This window comes from Balaenoptera borealis (assembly GCF_965194805.1).
Source record: "Balaenoptera borealis genome assembly, chromosome: 1".
NCBI lineage: Eukaryota > Metazoa > Chordata > Mammalia > Artiodactyla > Balaenopteridae > Balaenoptera > Balaenoptera borealis.
This window is the reverse complement of record NC_138860.1, coordinates 99019474-99036125: the sequence shown is the minus strand read 5'-3', so window position 1 is coordinate 99036125 and position 16652 is coordinate 99019474.

Genomic DNA, 16652 nt, shown 5'->3' with positions numbered 1-16652 from the left:
TTTAAAAGAACAAAAAATTTTTTTGAAACTGAGCAAACTAGTGTATGGAGAAGATTCCTCTTGGTGTTGTACCAGCAGCCTTTGCTTATTTTTCTTGCCCTTTGGTGGTCAGTGCTGTCCTTTTATCCAATTTTCCCATTGACATAGCCAGGTAATCATCATAGATTGTTGGATTTGTATTGTAAACAATGGACCTTTGCTGTGCGTTGGGAACATTTAGAAAACTCTTACCAGTTGATTTTCTAAAAATAATTCTTACCACCAATTTCAAAACACGCTTGATTTAAAGAAGTTTAATATTTTTAAAAATACCTCATCCTTTCCCTAAACTTTCTAGCTTGAGTTTGGCAACCTCTGCCTAGAGATAAGAAGGGCCAGAATATTTTAGGAAAATTCTTTCTCTTTTGTTTAAAGACTTGCCCTTCTTTTCCTCACATTCTACCCCCTGTCTAAGGGAAGAACATTGACGTGAAATTATCAATAAATGTTTTAAAGAATAAAATGTCAAATATATTGTACACCAATGCCTGATCTATGTTCCTCAAAATGATTTCTGAAAGTTATGATTTTGACAAAAAGTCTAACCTTGCATTAGAAAAAAATCTAAGGGATGAATCCCCAAATCTCTATGTGGTAGGATTACAGGTAAATTTTATTTTATTATTAGAGCTGTCCCTTCATTTATTAAACAGATATTTATTGAAAATACCTAGTAGGTGCAAAACACTATGCTAGGTCGTGGACTGAAAAGGAAATATAGAAAATGGTTAGGCGTGTAGATTTTGGTGCCAGACTGAGTTTGTAGCTAGACTCTGTTACTTATTAGCTGTGCAACTTTGGACAAGTTGCTTAACTTCTCTGTTCTTCAGTTTGTCCATCTGTAAAAAGGTGACATTAATAGCACAGATAGGGTTGTGAGGATCATAGGAGTTGTTTTTTAAAATCATCACTTATATAGTACTTACTATGTGACTTACACTGTTCTAAGCACTTTACAAATATTAATTCATTAATTGCATGCAAAGGATTTAGAATATTGTGTGTTATAAATGGTGATAATTACTATGAAAGATAGGAAAAGAATGTGAGAAAGGAAGGAAAACTTTCCTGAGATAGGATAGGCAGGAAAGAGCTTTCTGAGGACATACTTTTCAAGATGGAGCCCGAAGGATGCAAAACCAGCCATGCAAAGAGTTGGGGCAGAGTGTTCTGGGCACAGGTAAAATGTATGCAAAGACTGGAAGATGAAAAAAAAACTATGTGTATTGGTGAAGCTAAAAGGAGCTAGCATGGGTGATGGAAGTGAAGATGAAAGAAATGGATGTCTTCAAGACATAAAGCATATTTTGGAGGAAAAATCAACAGAACCTGGAACTGTGCTTGTGAAGATAGGTGAGGATAAGGGAGGAATTAATCATGACTCTTTGGTCATGCTTTCTTGTATTTCCAAGTATTTTATAATACAGATCATTTGAATCAATAAGGAAATGACCCCAAAGAGCAAAGGACATGAATTAACAGAAAAGGAAATATACATGGCATTGAAAACTATGAAAAGATGATTATCTAAACATATAGAAAAATGATCGCCCTTTTTCTATGGTTTAAACATACTTGTAGTCAAATAACATTTACTGAGTACTTAACAATAGTTCTCTATACCTCATACAGACACTTCATGCTCTGGGGACAGCAGGACATGATTTTGAATCCTGGTTCTGCCACTTTCTAGACTCACAATTTTGGGCAATTGACTTATTTTCCTACTTTGTAAAATGGTGATGACAACTCTACCTCAAAGGCTTAACGTATGAATAAAATAAGACAATGCACTTACTTAGTCCAGTGTCTGTCATGTAGTATGTCCAATAAATGGTAACCATTACTATGGAACCGAAGTCCTTACGCTGTATAAATCGTCCTCCACACTCACCCTCATCCTGATGAACCAGTTATGTATCTGGATATCCATGAAGATAGCAATGCTTTCTAAATCATTGTAGCATGTTGGGGCTGGATTATGCTTATTTTAGCTTTAATGCGTGCATAGAGTTCAGAACAGTGTGCGGCACATAATGTCTGATAAATACCACCTTTAAAAAAAATTGTTAACTATTACATAAACTATCTCTTTCAGTACTTCAAAATTTTAGCTTTTTAAACCAATCTGTAGTTTTATCTAAAAGATAAGGATTTAAAATGTAAATCTGTTAAAAATTAAACCCTTGTAGAAATAAACAGCTGGACTTCCCTGGTGGCGCACTGATTAAGAATCCACCTGCCAATGTAGGGGACACGGGTTCGATCCCTGGTCCAGGAAGATCCACATGCTGCAGAGCAACTAGGCCCGTGTGCCACAACTACTGAAGCCTACGCACCTAGAGCCTGTGCTCCACAACAAGAGAAGCCACCGCAATGAGAAGCCCGCGCACCGCACGAAGAGTAGCGCACACTCTCCGCAACTAGAGAAAGCCCGCGCACGGCAACGAAGACCCAACGCAGCCAAAAATTTTTTTAAAAAAAGAAAAAAAAAAAATAACAGCACTATTTCCCTAACCCCTTTCTTATAAAAAGCACAAAGCTCTTTAAATAGTAATCAATTAGACTCCCCCCAAGTAAAGTAAATATTACCTAATCCAACACCAAAATGCCAACTTTTATTGGACAGTTTTAGCTGCTATATTAAAATACTGGAAGCGACAAACACATAAAAAGTAAATAATACTCAACACTTAGCCTTTTATGATAGGCTTGTGTAGGCTTAATAAACAATCATTAATTAAGACTCACAACACTCAGGTGAGGTATCTCTTCACCCTCTCAAGCAATATCATCATCTCAGATGGAACCTCAGTACAGTGCTAAACGATTTAGGACAGGAAATAATTACCTGCTCAAAAGATAACAGCACTTTGCATCTAAATAATGCTTTTTAACCAAGAGTATCTAGCCACATTACAAACTCTAAGAGACTTAATAAACACTCTGAGACTTAATAAAAACACCCTCAGAGACTTAATAAGTATCTCTCTTTAACCTCATGGAATAGGTTGAAGGAGAGGAAGCAGTTTAGCCAAAATTATGCAGCAGGTCACTAGCAGTGAGAATTTAGTTCCTTGGATTCAAGTACTAGGTGGGAAGTAAAGAAAGTGAATGTTTACTGAGGGCATACTATGTGCTGGGCCCTTTGTGTATATCCTCTCATCAATTCTCTCCAGGCCCCCCCCCAAAGATAAATACTGTATCATCCCTCCTTTAGGATGAGGAAATGAGCTCAGAGGAGCAGCTAGGATAGGTCAGTCTGACTCCAAATCCAACTTGCTTCCTCTCCTATCAGACCACATGTCACAAAATGGAAGAGGAAATAGAAGTGGTCAGACTCACCATTTTTTTTTTAACAGTATTGGTGATTGTATCAGTTTCCTACTGCTGCTTTAACAAATTTTCACAAACTTGTGGCTTAAAACAGCACGAACTTCTTATCTTTCAGTTCTGGAGATCAGAAGTCCAAAAATGGGTTTCACCGAGCTAAAATCAAGGTGTCAGCAGGCTGCATTCCTTCTAGAGGCTCTAGGGGGGAATCCATTCCCTTGCCTTCCCCAACTTCTAAAGACTATCTGCATTCCTTGGCCTGTGACCCCTTCTTCCATCTTCAAAGCCAACATGACAGCATCTTCAAATCTCATTTTGACTCTGACTCTCCTGCCTCCCTCTTCACTTACAAGGACCCCTGTGATTACAAAAGTGGTTCCACTCAGGGCTTCCCTGGTGGCGCAGTGGTTGAGAATCTGCCTGCTAATGCAGGGGACACGGGTTCGAGCCCTGGTCTGGGAAGATCCCACATGCCGCGGAGCAACTAGGCCCGTGAGCAAGAACTACTGAGCCTGCGCGTCTGGAACCTGTGCTCCGCAACAAGAGAGGCCACGATAGTGAGAGGCTCGCGCACCGCGATGAAGAGTGGCCCCCGCTTGCCGCAACTAGAGAAAGCCCTCGCACAGAAACGAAGACCCAACACAGCCAAAAATAAATAAATAAATAAATTAAAAAAAAAAAAAAAAAAAAGTGGTTCCACTCAGATAATCCAAGATAGTCTCCTCATCTCAAGATCCCTAACTTAATCACATTTATAAAGTCCCTTTTGACATGTAAAGTAGTATATTCACAGGTTCCAGGGACAAGGATGTGGACATCTATGGGTACCATTATTTTGCTTATCACAGTACTCTTACATTTTGGAGAATTCTTAGAAAACTAGAATCTATGCCTCATCATTTCTTCCCCAGGCAGTATCTCTTGTACCTCCAGGGGGGATTATTATCCCCAAAGCCCCTCCTAATGTGGAGCTTTGTTATTCCATGGAGCAAATTTGTTGAGATACAGTAAATACTGTAGGAGGGCATACCTCAAAAGTGGAATGTTTTTTAAAAATGAAAAATGATAACTACTGATACATGCAACTATGTGGATGAATCTGAAAATAATTATGCTCTTTGAAAGAAGCCAGACCAAAATAAAAAAGGAGCACATATTTATATAAAATTCTAAAAAAAGCAAACTAATATATAGTGACAAAAAACAGATCAGTGGTTGCCTGGAGTTGAGATGGAGGTTAGGGGAGGGGTTTCCAAGGAGCATGAGGAAATTTTTGTGGATGGATATGATGATTGAGGTGATAGTTTCACAGATGTGTACGTATGCCATTTAAACATCAAACTTAACAAATTATGCACTTCAAGTATGTGCTGTTTATTATTTGCCAGTTATAGCTCAATAAAGCTGTTTTTTAAAAATCCATGAAAAGAAACTTTAAAATCTACCAAGGCACACAAGAACTTCATAAATGAGGTTATAGAGCCAGAGAGAAACTGCATCACACTGCTGTGACCTTATCTATATAGCTCTTCAGAAAATTCTCAAACACCTCATTCAGATGTTATCATTTCAGGAAGACTGAAGATTTGCAAGTATAACACATTGAGGAGTTTCTTTTGCATATTATCTGAGCTCCTTAGCATGGCACATGAGGCCCCTGGTGAACTGTGGCTTCCTCCCTCTTCAACCTGTCTTCCTGCCACACCTTGACTTGAAATTCATGCTTCAACAATGCCAAGCTCTTTATAGCTGCCAAGCTCACCGGGTGTTCTATGTCTCCATATGCCCTTCCTCCCTGGCCTCTTGGGCCAGGAGAGGTCATCACTTCCTCCTCTGCCAACCCCGTCCCTTGTACAACCTTCCTTAGTTGCACTTTCCCCACCGTATGGTAAATAATTGTTTCCGTCTGTCTCTGTCACAGGCCTGTCTGTACTCCCAACTTTGGCATATAACAGACTCAACAGTTACTGCACGGAATTAAAATGCTCCCTGTATGTCATGGAGACAAACATCAGAGCCATTAGGGTGTCTGTAGGAAGGACATCCAGCAAAAGAGAAGTTTGGATGTTGATAGACGAAGGGATAAAGCATGGTCATGAAGTTGGTGGCAGTGACTCTTGCAGCCCAAACTAGAGCAATGGTTCTCAGTAGGAGGCAGGACCACTCCAGAGGATTTCAGAAATCTGTGGGGTGTTTGGGGTCATCACAGTGCCTGGACTAAGGGGGAGGAAGTTGCTGCTGGCATTTATTACTTCTCTCTTCCAGGAGACCAGCCTGGAAGCAAAGTACAACCAGTCCTGTACATAGAAGATTAATCACATCCAGTGCCGATAGGGCTTTCATTAAGAAACACTACTCTAAAGATCGAAAGTGCTTTCTCAACAAAGACTGAAAATACTCCTCTTCCTTAGTGCTTCAGGTGAGTGTGAGGTGCATTCAGTGAAGGACCAGAGTCCTCTCCCCCAGCTACAAGCATTCACTCCCCTTGGCCCCATCTGCCTCGCCGACCACCAAGTTTCCTCTGCCCTCCTACTCTCTGCACTTCTTTTCTTTTGTTCCTCGAATACCCTGTCTCCTTCCCACCTTGGGGCCTTCCCTTCATGCTGTTCACTCTGTCTAAAGTGTCTGCCCCACCTTCCTGCTTTCTACCTGCTTATTTCTTACCCATCTCCGAGCGTATCTCTTCCTCCAGAACCTTCCCTCATCTCCTATACTAGTTCTGGTTCTCGTGATATAAGCCCTCAGAGCACTCTGTGTATCTTTAATGGCATTTATCACAATTATAAAATATTGGTGGAAGGAAGGGGGGGAGAGAAGGGGACCAGGGGAAGAAAGGAAGGGAGAGGGGAGGAAAGGAAGGGAGAGGGGAGAGAGGGAGAAAGACACATTTGGCTGCTTGACGAGAGTGGAAAGAGCACATGTGTTTAAAAAAACAGACTCTTAGCTCTGCTCCTTGTTAATTGAGGACCTTGATTAACTTTTCAAAGTGATTTGAACCTCAGTTTCCTCATCCACAATATGGGGATAAAGGGTATTTGTGAGGATTAAATGAGATAAGTATATAGAGTGCCTTGCTCAGTGTCTGACACATGGGGGGTACTCAATGATTGTCCAGTCTTTCTTCCCTCTTCCTCCTCTTCCCTAGTGGAAGGATATACAAGTATAGAAATTTAATTAAGAAAGCTGGACTTAAAATTTAGCCTTTATACCTAGGTGGATAGAGAGGAGACATGAATAAGCCATCTACATGGGTTTGAGGGGCTCTGAGAACTCATGAACATCTTAAAGAAAGCCTGTGGTCAGTGGGTGGGCGATTGTGACTGATTGTGAGTAAAAGCAATGAAGAGAATTCATAGACGCTGACGTGGTGGTGTTGCTCAATATTCTTAAAAGATCTGCTCTTTTCTGCACAATCCCTCCAGCAAGCAAGCTGGCAAGTATCTGTAGGATGACCACACCTGACTTCTTGGGAGGAATTTGAGCTAACTGGGAAGTAGGGCACCTCTCAAAAGTAACTTAGTCCCTTGTGACTGTGAGTTCTGGGTCCTATCGAGGTCCTACTGATACAAAACAAAACAATGCTTTGGGAAGAGTCAGTGACACCTATCTGAGGTAGAGTCTAGCTACTAAGGTAGAAAGAGTTCTAAGCAGATATAGTTTAGATTTGCACGATTCCGTCCTCAAAGGGAACCTCTGGGCACATTTGCAATCCCATAATTAAAACTGATAATAACGTCATAAAACAGTGGTTATTATCTTCAGAGGAGAACATCTGAGTATGCATACTATCCTAGAGGCAGACAGACTCTTAGAAGTCAGACACATGGAAGATTGCTGGGGGAGTCGAAAGAGAGTCTCGCTTCCTTTCTAAGCAATCCACCCTCCTAAAGTGATCTTTGGAATAATAGGGTAGTAAATAAGTTTCATTGGGCAACTTCTTTCACATGTGATACCATGTGAATTAAGAGCACTTGATTGCTTTGCTATCAGGCAGCATCCAGATCTGCTGTTAAGCTGTGATACTGACCATCTCAACTTTAGATAACCCCAAAAGTTAACCCTGTAAAAGAACACAGCTGTTTCCTGGTTAAAGCCCTGAACTACTTGCTTCTCTTTCTCAGGCTTTGTACACCTACCATCTTTGTTCCACAAGTCCTAAAGGTTGCCGTGCTCACCTGCCTTTACCAACTCCTGTCCTGGATTTAAGATAGAAAGTTCTGCATCCTGAGACCCCCTCAATCCAGGAATGGTTAGTCACCCCAACATAGAATGGATTCCCTCACCCCACCAAATTCCTAACCTCTCTGTTATCCCCTTACTCCTAAGCACTTAATCCCGTTTCATATCTAAGTATTTTTTATACAAAGCCACCAGAAGGAAATGGCAGAGAGGCACACTTATGGGGGGATGGGGATATGCAAATCCACGGTAATTTTTCTTAGTTTTTAAACCTTAAAAAATTCCTTTATGTTTTTCTGCTTATTACAGAAAATGTGAAAAGTAGAGAAAAGTGTAAAGAGAATGCTTCAGCGTAATTCTTTCTAGTGTTTATTAAACATTTTTACATACTTGGGATCATAATACACAATTTTGCAACATGCTTTTTCACTTAACGTCGATTTCCCCATGTTATTAAAAACTTTGAAATAAATACCTTTTTTAAATAGTTATATCCACCCTATAGGTATACTGTAATTAATCATTTCCCTAATGACAGACATTTACGTTGTATCCAATTTATCAATGTTTTAAAATAACATAACAGTAAACATTCTTGCTTGTATTTTAAATTATTTCCGCTGGATAGAGTCTTATGTGGGAAAGTATTAGGACAGAGTGTAAATATTTTAATGCTTTTAACATGTATACCAAATTAGTTTCAAAAGGCATATATTCTCATTAGCAACCTGAGAGTGATATACTGATATATACTCTGTAACACTAAACAGTAACATTTTTAAAATCTTTGTCAATTAAAAAATAATTTCAGGGAATTCCTTGGCAGTCCAGTGGTTAGGACTCCATGCTTTCACTGCTGAGGGCACAGGTTAGATCCCTGGTCAGAGACCTAAGATCCCGCAAGCTGCGCAATGCAGCCAAAAATTTAAATAATAATAATAATTTCAGTGTTGTTTTAATTTGAAGTACTTTGATAACTGGTGTGTTTAGACAGTTTTCATATGTTTACTGGCCTTTTTTTAAAATTTATTTTTGGCTGCGTTGGGTCTTCGTTGCTGCGTGCGGGCTTTCTCTAGTTGCTGCGATCGGGGGCTACTCTTTGTTGCAGTGCGCGGGCTTCTCATTGCAGTGGCTTCTCTTTGATTCAGAGCACTGGCTCTAGGCGCACGGGCTTCAGTAGTTGTGGTGCGTGGGCTCAGTAGTTGTGGCTTGCAGGCTCTAGAGCTCAGGCTCAGTAGTTGTGACACACAGGCTTAGTTGCTCTGTGGCATGTGGGATCTTCCCAGACCAGGGCTCAAACCCGTGTCCCCTGAATTGGCAGGTGGATTCTTAACCACTGTGCCACCAGGGAAGTCCCTATTGGCCATTATTATTTCTTCATTTGTGAATTATCTCAGTACTTTGCTCATTTATCTATTATCCACAATACGACTAGTTATTTTATTACAAAAGTAACTAAAAAGTAATGAACACGTAAAATGGGTTAGAACGTATTAATATTTATAGTGTTTTATAACTTGCTCTTTAAATAACTCAATCCAGTACATTGAGAATATCTTTCTATGTCAACCAGTGTATATCTAAGCCATCATTTTTTTTAAACAAACAACTTTTTTAAACAATATTTATTTATTTATTTACTTTTATTTGGCTGCACCAGATCTTAGTTGTGGCACGTGGGGTCTTCATTGCCACGTGCAGGATCTTCATTGTAGCATGTGAGATCTTTTAGTCGTGGCATGAGAACTCTTAGTTGCGGCATGCGTGTGGGATCTAGTTCCCTGACCAGGGATCAAACCCAGGCCTCCTGCATTGGGAGCATGGAGCCTTAACCACTGGACCACCAGGGAAGTCCCTAAGCCATCACTTTTAATGGCTGCATAATATTCCATTGTATGGATTAACAAGAACTGTTTTCACCAATCCTCTGGACATGTAAGTTGTTTCTAATATTTCCATATTAAACATGACTGTGATGAATGTGATGAACATCTGGTTCATTTATTTTGTGTACTTGTCTGATCATTTATGTAGGTAAAGTCCTAAAAAATGGAATTATTTGGTCAAGAGGTACTGAAGTTTTCGACATGTATTACAAAATCTTCCACAATGGTAATACCAATTTCCAGCCCCAAAAGCAGCACGTGAAAGGACTAATTTCACATACCCTCACCAACAGTATTATCGTTCTTTAAAATCTGCAATATGATAGGCAAAAATGGTGTCCCATTGTTTTAATGTGCATTTATTAAACACTAGTGAAGCTGAAGTTCACATGTGGGCTCATTGTGGTTCCTTGAATTTCCATTGTAAAGTGTTGGTCCCTGCCCTTTGCCTCTCTAACAGGTTGTTGCCTTTTTTTCTGTTGGGTTGTTTCATTATAAGAGCTCTTTAAATACTAAGTATTTAGTACTAACCCTTTGTCAGTCACATCTGTCTCCACTTATCATTTTCCTTTTGACTTCACAAGAGGCAGTATAGGCAGAGACACACTGGCTCTGCTATTTACCAGCTGTGGTGGATGCTGTTTAGATGCCCTGTTCATAGGCCCTTTACTGAATACACATCTCCCAGCTGCTGTGAGGTTGGCTACTAAGGATTACAGCTGCCCTCCTCTCTGTAGAGTTTGCCCTAGAGGGAGCTGCCATACCTGGGGAAGTTACATTTCAGCCCATCCCGATACAGGGGAACTAAAAGCCAGCACCCTTCTCTAAAGTGCGTGAGGTTTATGCTCTAAAAATTCGACAGTGAGGTTTATGCTCTAGACCCTAGAGCCCTCTCTCTATGAATCAGACCAAGGCTAAGATTTCCTTGGAGTTATTCTTGCTCAGCTCTTTTCTGTTCTCTATTCTGTTTCACTCCTTTCCTTACAGGTGCCTCCTGTAGAGCTCTCCCTCAATAAATCATGTGGATCTAAATGTCCGTCTCAGGATCTGCTTCTAGGGAAGCCAATCTAAGAGTCTGTAAAATGGGGATAATATTAGTACCTACTTCATAAGGTTGTTGTGAAGATGAAATATTAATTAAAATAATAGTAATAGCAAAAATTATCTAGTATTTATTACGCACTAGGCATTGTCCTAAGCAATTTACATGTATTAATTCATTTAGTCCTTATATCAGTCAGGGTCCAGGTATAATCCTTAATCAAGTAAAGTGCTTAGAACCGTGCCTGGTACATATTTAGCATCAATTAATCTTATCTATTATTATTGATTGATTCACTCGCCATTTCAAATCAAAGGTTAAGCCTGTTAATAGGTTGTTTCCCCTGTATTTTGAGGTCTCCTTCCCATGCCCCTTTTCTTAGGTATTCCTTTGGAAAGCTCCTTCCCCTTCATTTTTTTCTCTTTTATTCCAAAAGGTAGAGCTGCCAAGTCTATATTCTTGCTGAGGAACCTCCACACCCAACATTCTTTTTTTTTTTAACATCTTTATTGGAGTATAATTGCTTTACAATGGTATGTTAGTTTCTGCTTTATAACAAAGTGAATCAGTTATACATATACATATGTCCCCATATCTCTTCCCTCTTGCATCTCCCTCCCTCCCACCCTCCCTATCCCACCCCTCTAGGTGGTCACAAAGCACAGAGCTGATCTCCCTGTGCTATGCGGTTGCTTCCCACTAGCTATCTGTTTTATGTTTGGCAGTGTATATATGTCCATGCCACTCTCTCACTTTGTCCCAGCTTACCCTTCCCCCTCCCCGTATCCTCAAGTCCATTCTCTAGTAGGTCTACATCTTTATTCCTGTCTTGCCCCTAGGTTCTTCTGACCATTTTTTTTTCTTTTTTTTTTAGATTCCATATATATGTGTTAGCATACGGTATTTGTTTTTCTCTTTCTGACTTACTTCACTCTGTATGGCAGTCTCTAGGTCCATCCACCTCACTACAAATAACTCAGTTTCGTTCCTTTTTATCACACCCAACATTCTGACTTTCTTTCAGTCAAGGGAGCACTGTTATTCTCTGATAGAATTGTTGGAAAAGGAAGCAACAAGCATCATCCACCGGGTTATTCAAATTTGTCTTGACTCAATGGTGTCATTTATAACTCAGAGAAAAGTCCAGCTACCCAGCTTCAGCTTTTAAAAAAAGAAGCTAAGCTTGATCTATCCTAACAACCCAGCAGGTTTAAGCTTATGCACACTTATTGCTCTCTCCCTTCTTCAAGGCACTGGAAAATGGTCAAGTAAGCCTGTGTCAACACCAGGGCATTCATCTAGTAATGTGGAAATGGTGCAGTAAGAACCCCACTGCTGTTTCCCTAGTACCCAGTGTAGTGTTTGGCACACAATAGGCATTTCAACATATGTGTTATTGAATGGATGACTGAATGAATTTACAAGGCAAGATAGAGCAATGACATCAGTTAATAGTTGTTTATATGTATCTATTTATTTGTCACTTAATATGGTCACCATTTCCTTCCTGCATCTTTAACCATCCAAGATCATTTTCCTTCTCGAAGGAGAACCCATATAGCTTCAGTCAGTGAGGGTCTGTGATGGCAAAATCAGTTTTTGTTTACCTGAAAATGCCTTTATTTCATCCTCATTTTTGAAAGATATTTCCACTGGTTAAATAATTCTAGGTTGACAGTCATTTTCTCTGACCGTAATGTCAAAGATACTCTGCTTCTGGTTTACTTTTTTGCAGTTGCAAAGTCACATGTCTTCCTAATTGTTCCATTGGTGTTTTTTTTTTTTTTTTGGCTGCGTTCGGTCTGCTGCTGAGTGCCGGCTTTCCCTCGTTGCGGCGAGCGGCAGCTACTCTTCGTTGCGGTGCGCGGGCTTCTCACCGCGGTGGCTTCTCTGTGGCGAAGCACGGGCTTCAGTAGTTGTGGCGCACGGGCTTAGTTGCTCCGCGGTATGTGGGATCTTCCCAAACCAGGGCTGGAACCCGTGTCCCCTGCATTGGCAGGCGGATTCTTAACCACTGCACCACCAGGGGAGTCCTCTCTCGCTGGTTTTAAGGTTACTTTGTTTTCAGTGCTCTGCATATTCATTATCTCATGTCTAGGTGTAAATTTTTTTCTTTTCTTCTTTTTAAAAATCCTGCTGAAAGTGTTGTCTATTTCTCTTCTCATCTTAGAATTTCAATCAGACATGTGTTAGATCTTCTCAGTCTATCCTCTGTGATTCTCTTTTATATAAAAAAATTAGCTCAGTTCTATCTTCCAATTTGCTCATTCTCTCTTCAGAATGTCTAATCTACTGGTAAACCTGCCCATTGAATTTTAAATTCTATTTATTATGGATTTTTTTAAAAGTCTAGATTGTTTTTAAACCTGCCCATTCATTTTTTGCAGAACTTCGTTATTTATATATTCAATCTTTTATTTCTTTTATATTAAACATACTTATTTATAGTCTATGACTATTTATAATCTATGACTGTGATCTATTCCAGTTTTAAAGTCTTTATGTGTTTGATTCTGTTATCTGGTTTTTTGTTTGTTTGTTTTGGGGGGGGTTTCCTGCTAATTCTTGTACAAGATGCCTTGTCTCTTTGTATGATTTCTGATTTGACTGAGAGTTCACATTTCTTGGAAGTTTTTCTGTGGAAATGTTTGGGGTCTGGCTTAAGTTGGTGTCATAGTCAACTTGGGTTGACAAAATACTGTAAAGTAAAATACCATTGCTTAAAACATCTATTCCTCACAGTTCTGAAGCCTGGAAACCCAAGATCAAGGTGCTGGCAGATTCAGTGTCTGGTGAGGGTGCCTTTTCTGGTTCATAGAGGGCTATCATCTCACTGTGTTCTCACATGGTGGAAGGGGTGAAGTTGCTCTCTGGGGTCTCCTTTATAAAGGCACTAATCTCATTCATGAGGGCTCCACTCTTATGACCTAATCACCACCCAAAGCCCTTATCTCCAGATACCATCACACTGGGGATTAGGTTTAAACATATGAATTTGTGTTTGGGGGGGGGGGACACAAACATTCAGCCTATAGCATTTGGATTTCTCTAAACCTTTGCCAGCTGCCTGGGGGCACCACCAACCTGAAACCACTTTAAGGTAAACTGTGCTTGAGTTTTTCAGACAACTCAGGTAGAGAAGATAATTGCCTTTGGTTAAAAAAAAAAAAATCTCAGAGGAGATATTTCCCCCTCCATCCTATGTTAAGGCTGATTATAGGCAATTTCCTTTTGTAGTCTTCTAGAAAGAGGCTGAAGAAGGCTTTTGGGAGATCCTGGCTTTATGTGTGGAGTGTCTTATGAGATTCCTCATCTTGGCAGGAAACTGGGCTTTGTCTCTTCTTTCCATGCCTCATGAGACCAGGACAGCTAAAACTCAAATTCATCTGATTTAGCCAAGACAAAGCTTGACTTCACGGTTCTACTCTTTTACTAGTTCTTAGCTTCTGAGTAATCAATCCTTACTTTCATGCTAGCTCATTGATAAATTTTCTATTTTTTTTTAATATTTAAAAGCATTTTAAGTTGCTTTCAGTCTGAGTTGGACAAGGTATCTATTTCATTACTGTCAGAAATGGAAGTCTACAAAGTGATTTTCTTCCCTACTTTTTATTCTGAAAAATTCCAAATTTCTAGAAAAGGTAAAATAATAATACATGAATAGTAGAGTACAAGAATAGTAGAATAGTATATATATATATATATATATATATATATATCTCCCCATACATCCTCACCGAGATCCAATTGTTAATATTTGGTTTGTATTTCTCTCTGTCTTTTGCTGAGCCATTTGAATATAAGTTGCAGAAGTCCTGGCTCTTTACCCTTAAATATTTCAGCTTGCATCTTCTAAAAATTAAATTCTCCTATAGAGCCATAATTCCATATCTTAGAAAAATAACAGTAATTCCATAATATCATCTAATACACAGTCTATATTCAGATTTCCCCAATTGCTTCTTAAATGTCTCTCCCTTCTTCTCTCTCTCTCTCTCTTCTCTTTCCCCTGTCTCTCTCTGATTTAGAACTCCATCAAGATTCACGTACCTTTTTTTGGTTTGTTTTTTCTGACAATGATGTTTATGAAGAGTCTGGGCTAGCTGGCTAATAGAATGTCTCAAATTCTGGATTTATTTCACAGTGCTTTTTAAAAAAATATAAACAGATAAACTTATTTCCATGTTTAAAATCTCCCACTGGCTTCTGTAACAATAAAGCCCAAACGCATTCCCCTGGTTTACAAAGGCCTACACGAGCTGTATGCTCTCCTCTCCCTCACTGCACTTAAGCCACAGTGGCCTCTTTCCAGTTTCTCAAACCCACGAAGCTTGTCCTCACAGGCATTAGCTTTAGTCCTTGCGTTAGCTGTTCCCTTTGCCTAATGTGCTCTTCCCTGAGCTTGGCTGGAAAGTTGGCTCCTTCTGATAATTAAAATTTCAGTTTGAATACTGTCCTCTCAGAGTGGCCTCTCTTACCTTGACCCTCAATGTAAAGCAGTCCTTCAGTCACTCTCACACCCCCCAACTTTGAATTCTCTGCATGGTCCCTATCACAGCCTGATATCTTTCTTGTTATTTTTTTTTAATTGAATTCCAGGAGGGCAGGGCTGTGTTCTTTCTTGCTCATTACTACATTCGGGCACCTAGAACAGTTCCTGACACATAGCAAAACGGAATAAATACTTGCTGAATACTGTGATGAATAAGCTGAAAGCTGAGGACTGAAAAGAAGCCAGGCATTTAAAGAGGCTGGGGTAAAAAACTCGCAGAGGGAACTGCCAGGGAGAAGGCCCTGAGAGAACCCTGAGGCTTAGTCTATTCTAGTGTCTGAGGAATGTCCTGTGTCCTTGGAGGGAAGTGAGCTAGCAGGAGGGAGAAATGCAGGAGAGTGGAGAGGTGGGCAGGGAAAGATGGTTTAGGGTTTTGCGGGTCATGGCAGGGAATTTAGATTTTATTTTAAATCAAATGAGAAGTCACTAAAGGTTTTCAAGTAGGAGTAGGAGTAGGCCATCTGATTTATACCTTTTAAAAGATAATTTAAAAGATAATTCAACTTGAGTAATATGGAGATAACTAATATGAGTGATAGAAAGTCATATGTGTAAGAGAAGATTTGCAAGGGGGAAATAATGATTCATTTCCGACATGATGAATTTGACATATTGTACTTCCTTTGTGGCTTTCATATCAACACCCCAAAAAGAATTTATGAGTAAGAAGAGATTATAATACCTATCTCTGAAATAGTACAGCCAGCTAATTCAGTTGTTGCTTCTAAGCACCTGATAGTAAGGGTAGTTGTTGATAATAATGATAACAGGTACCATTTATTGAGCAGTCAGGCACGATGTTAACCGCTTAACAAAACTTACCTCACTTAAGCATCACAACCACCTTTTTTTTTTTTTTTTTATAAATTTATTTATTTTATTATTTTTATTTTTGGCTGTGTTGGGTCTTCGTTTCTGTGCGAGGGCTTTCTCTAGTTGTGGCGAGCCGGGGCCACTCTTCATTGCGGTGCGCAGGCCTCTCACTGTCGTGGCCTCTCTTGTTGCAGAGCACAGGCTCCAGACGCGCAGGCTCAGTAATTGTGGCTCACGGGCCCAGTTGCTCCGCGGCATGTGGGATCTTCCCAGACCAGGGCTCGAACCCATGTCCCCTGCATTGGCAGGCAGATTCTCAACCACTGTACCACCAGGGAAGCCCACAACCACCTTTATTAAAAGAGGATTTACTATTTGTGTTTTACAGTTGAGGAAACTGAGGCTAAAGAAGATAAGGATAACTCGTTCAAGGTCAATCAACCAGTAAGTGGCATAGATGGAACTCAAATCCGGGTCTAGTTTGATGCCAAAGCTGTTATTTTAACCCCTTTGCCATTAACACGTTCTCAGTAAGAGATACTGAAAGTGGAGTTTTCTTAACACAGCCTTAAGCCTGTAAAAACCTTTAAATTTCATTTCAGTGGAGAAATATCTATTTGAGAAATAATCCGATTAAATTCATCAGATTAGTTAGCCGAGAGAGATTATAGTCTTAGTATTTTTGTAAAGCACAAACAGACCTATTTTTCAGTTAACTTGACGCGAAGAGGACGGGAATGGAAATAAAACTTAGCCTTCCTAGTGTCTTTGGAATGTAGTTGCTTGAAACTGAGCAAAGCTGCCACCC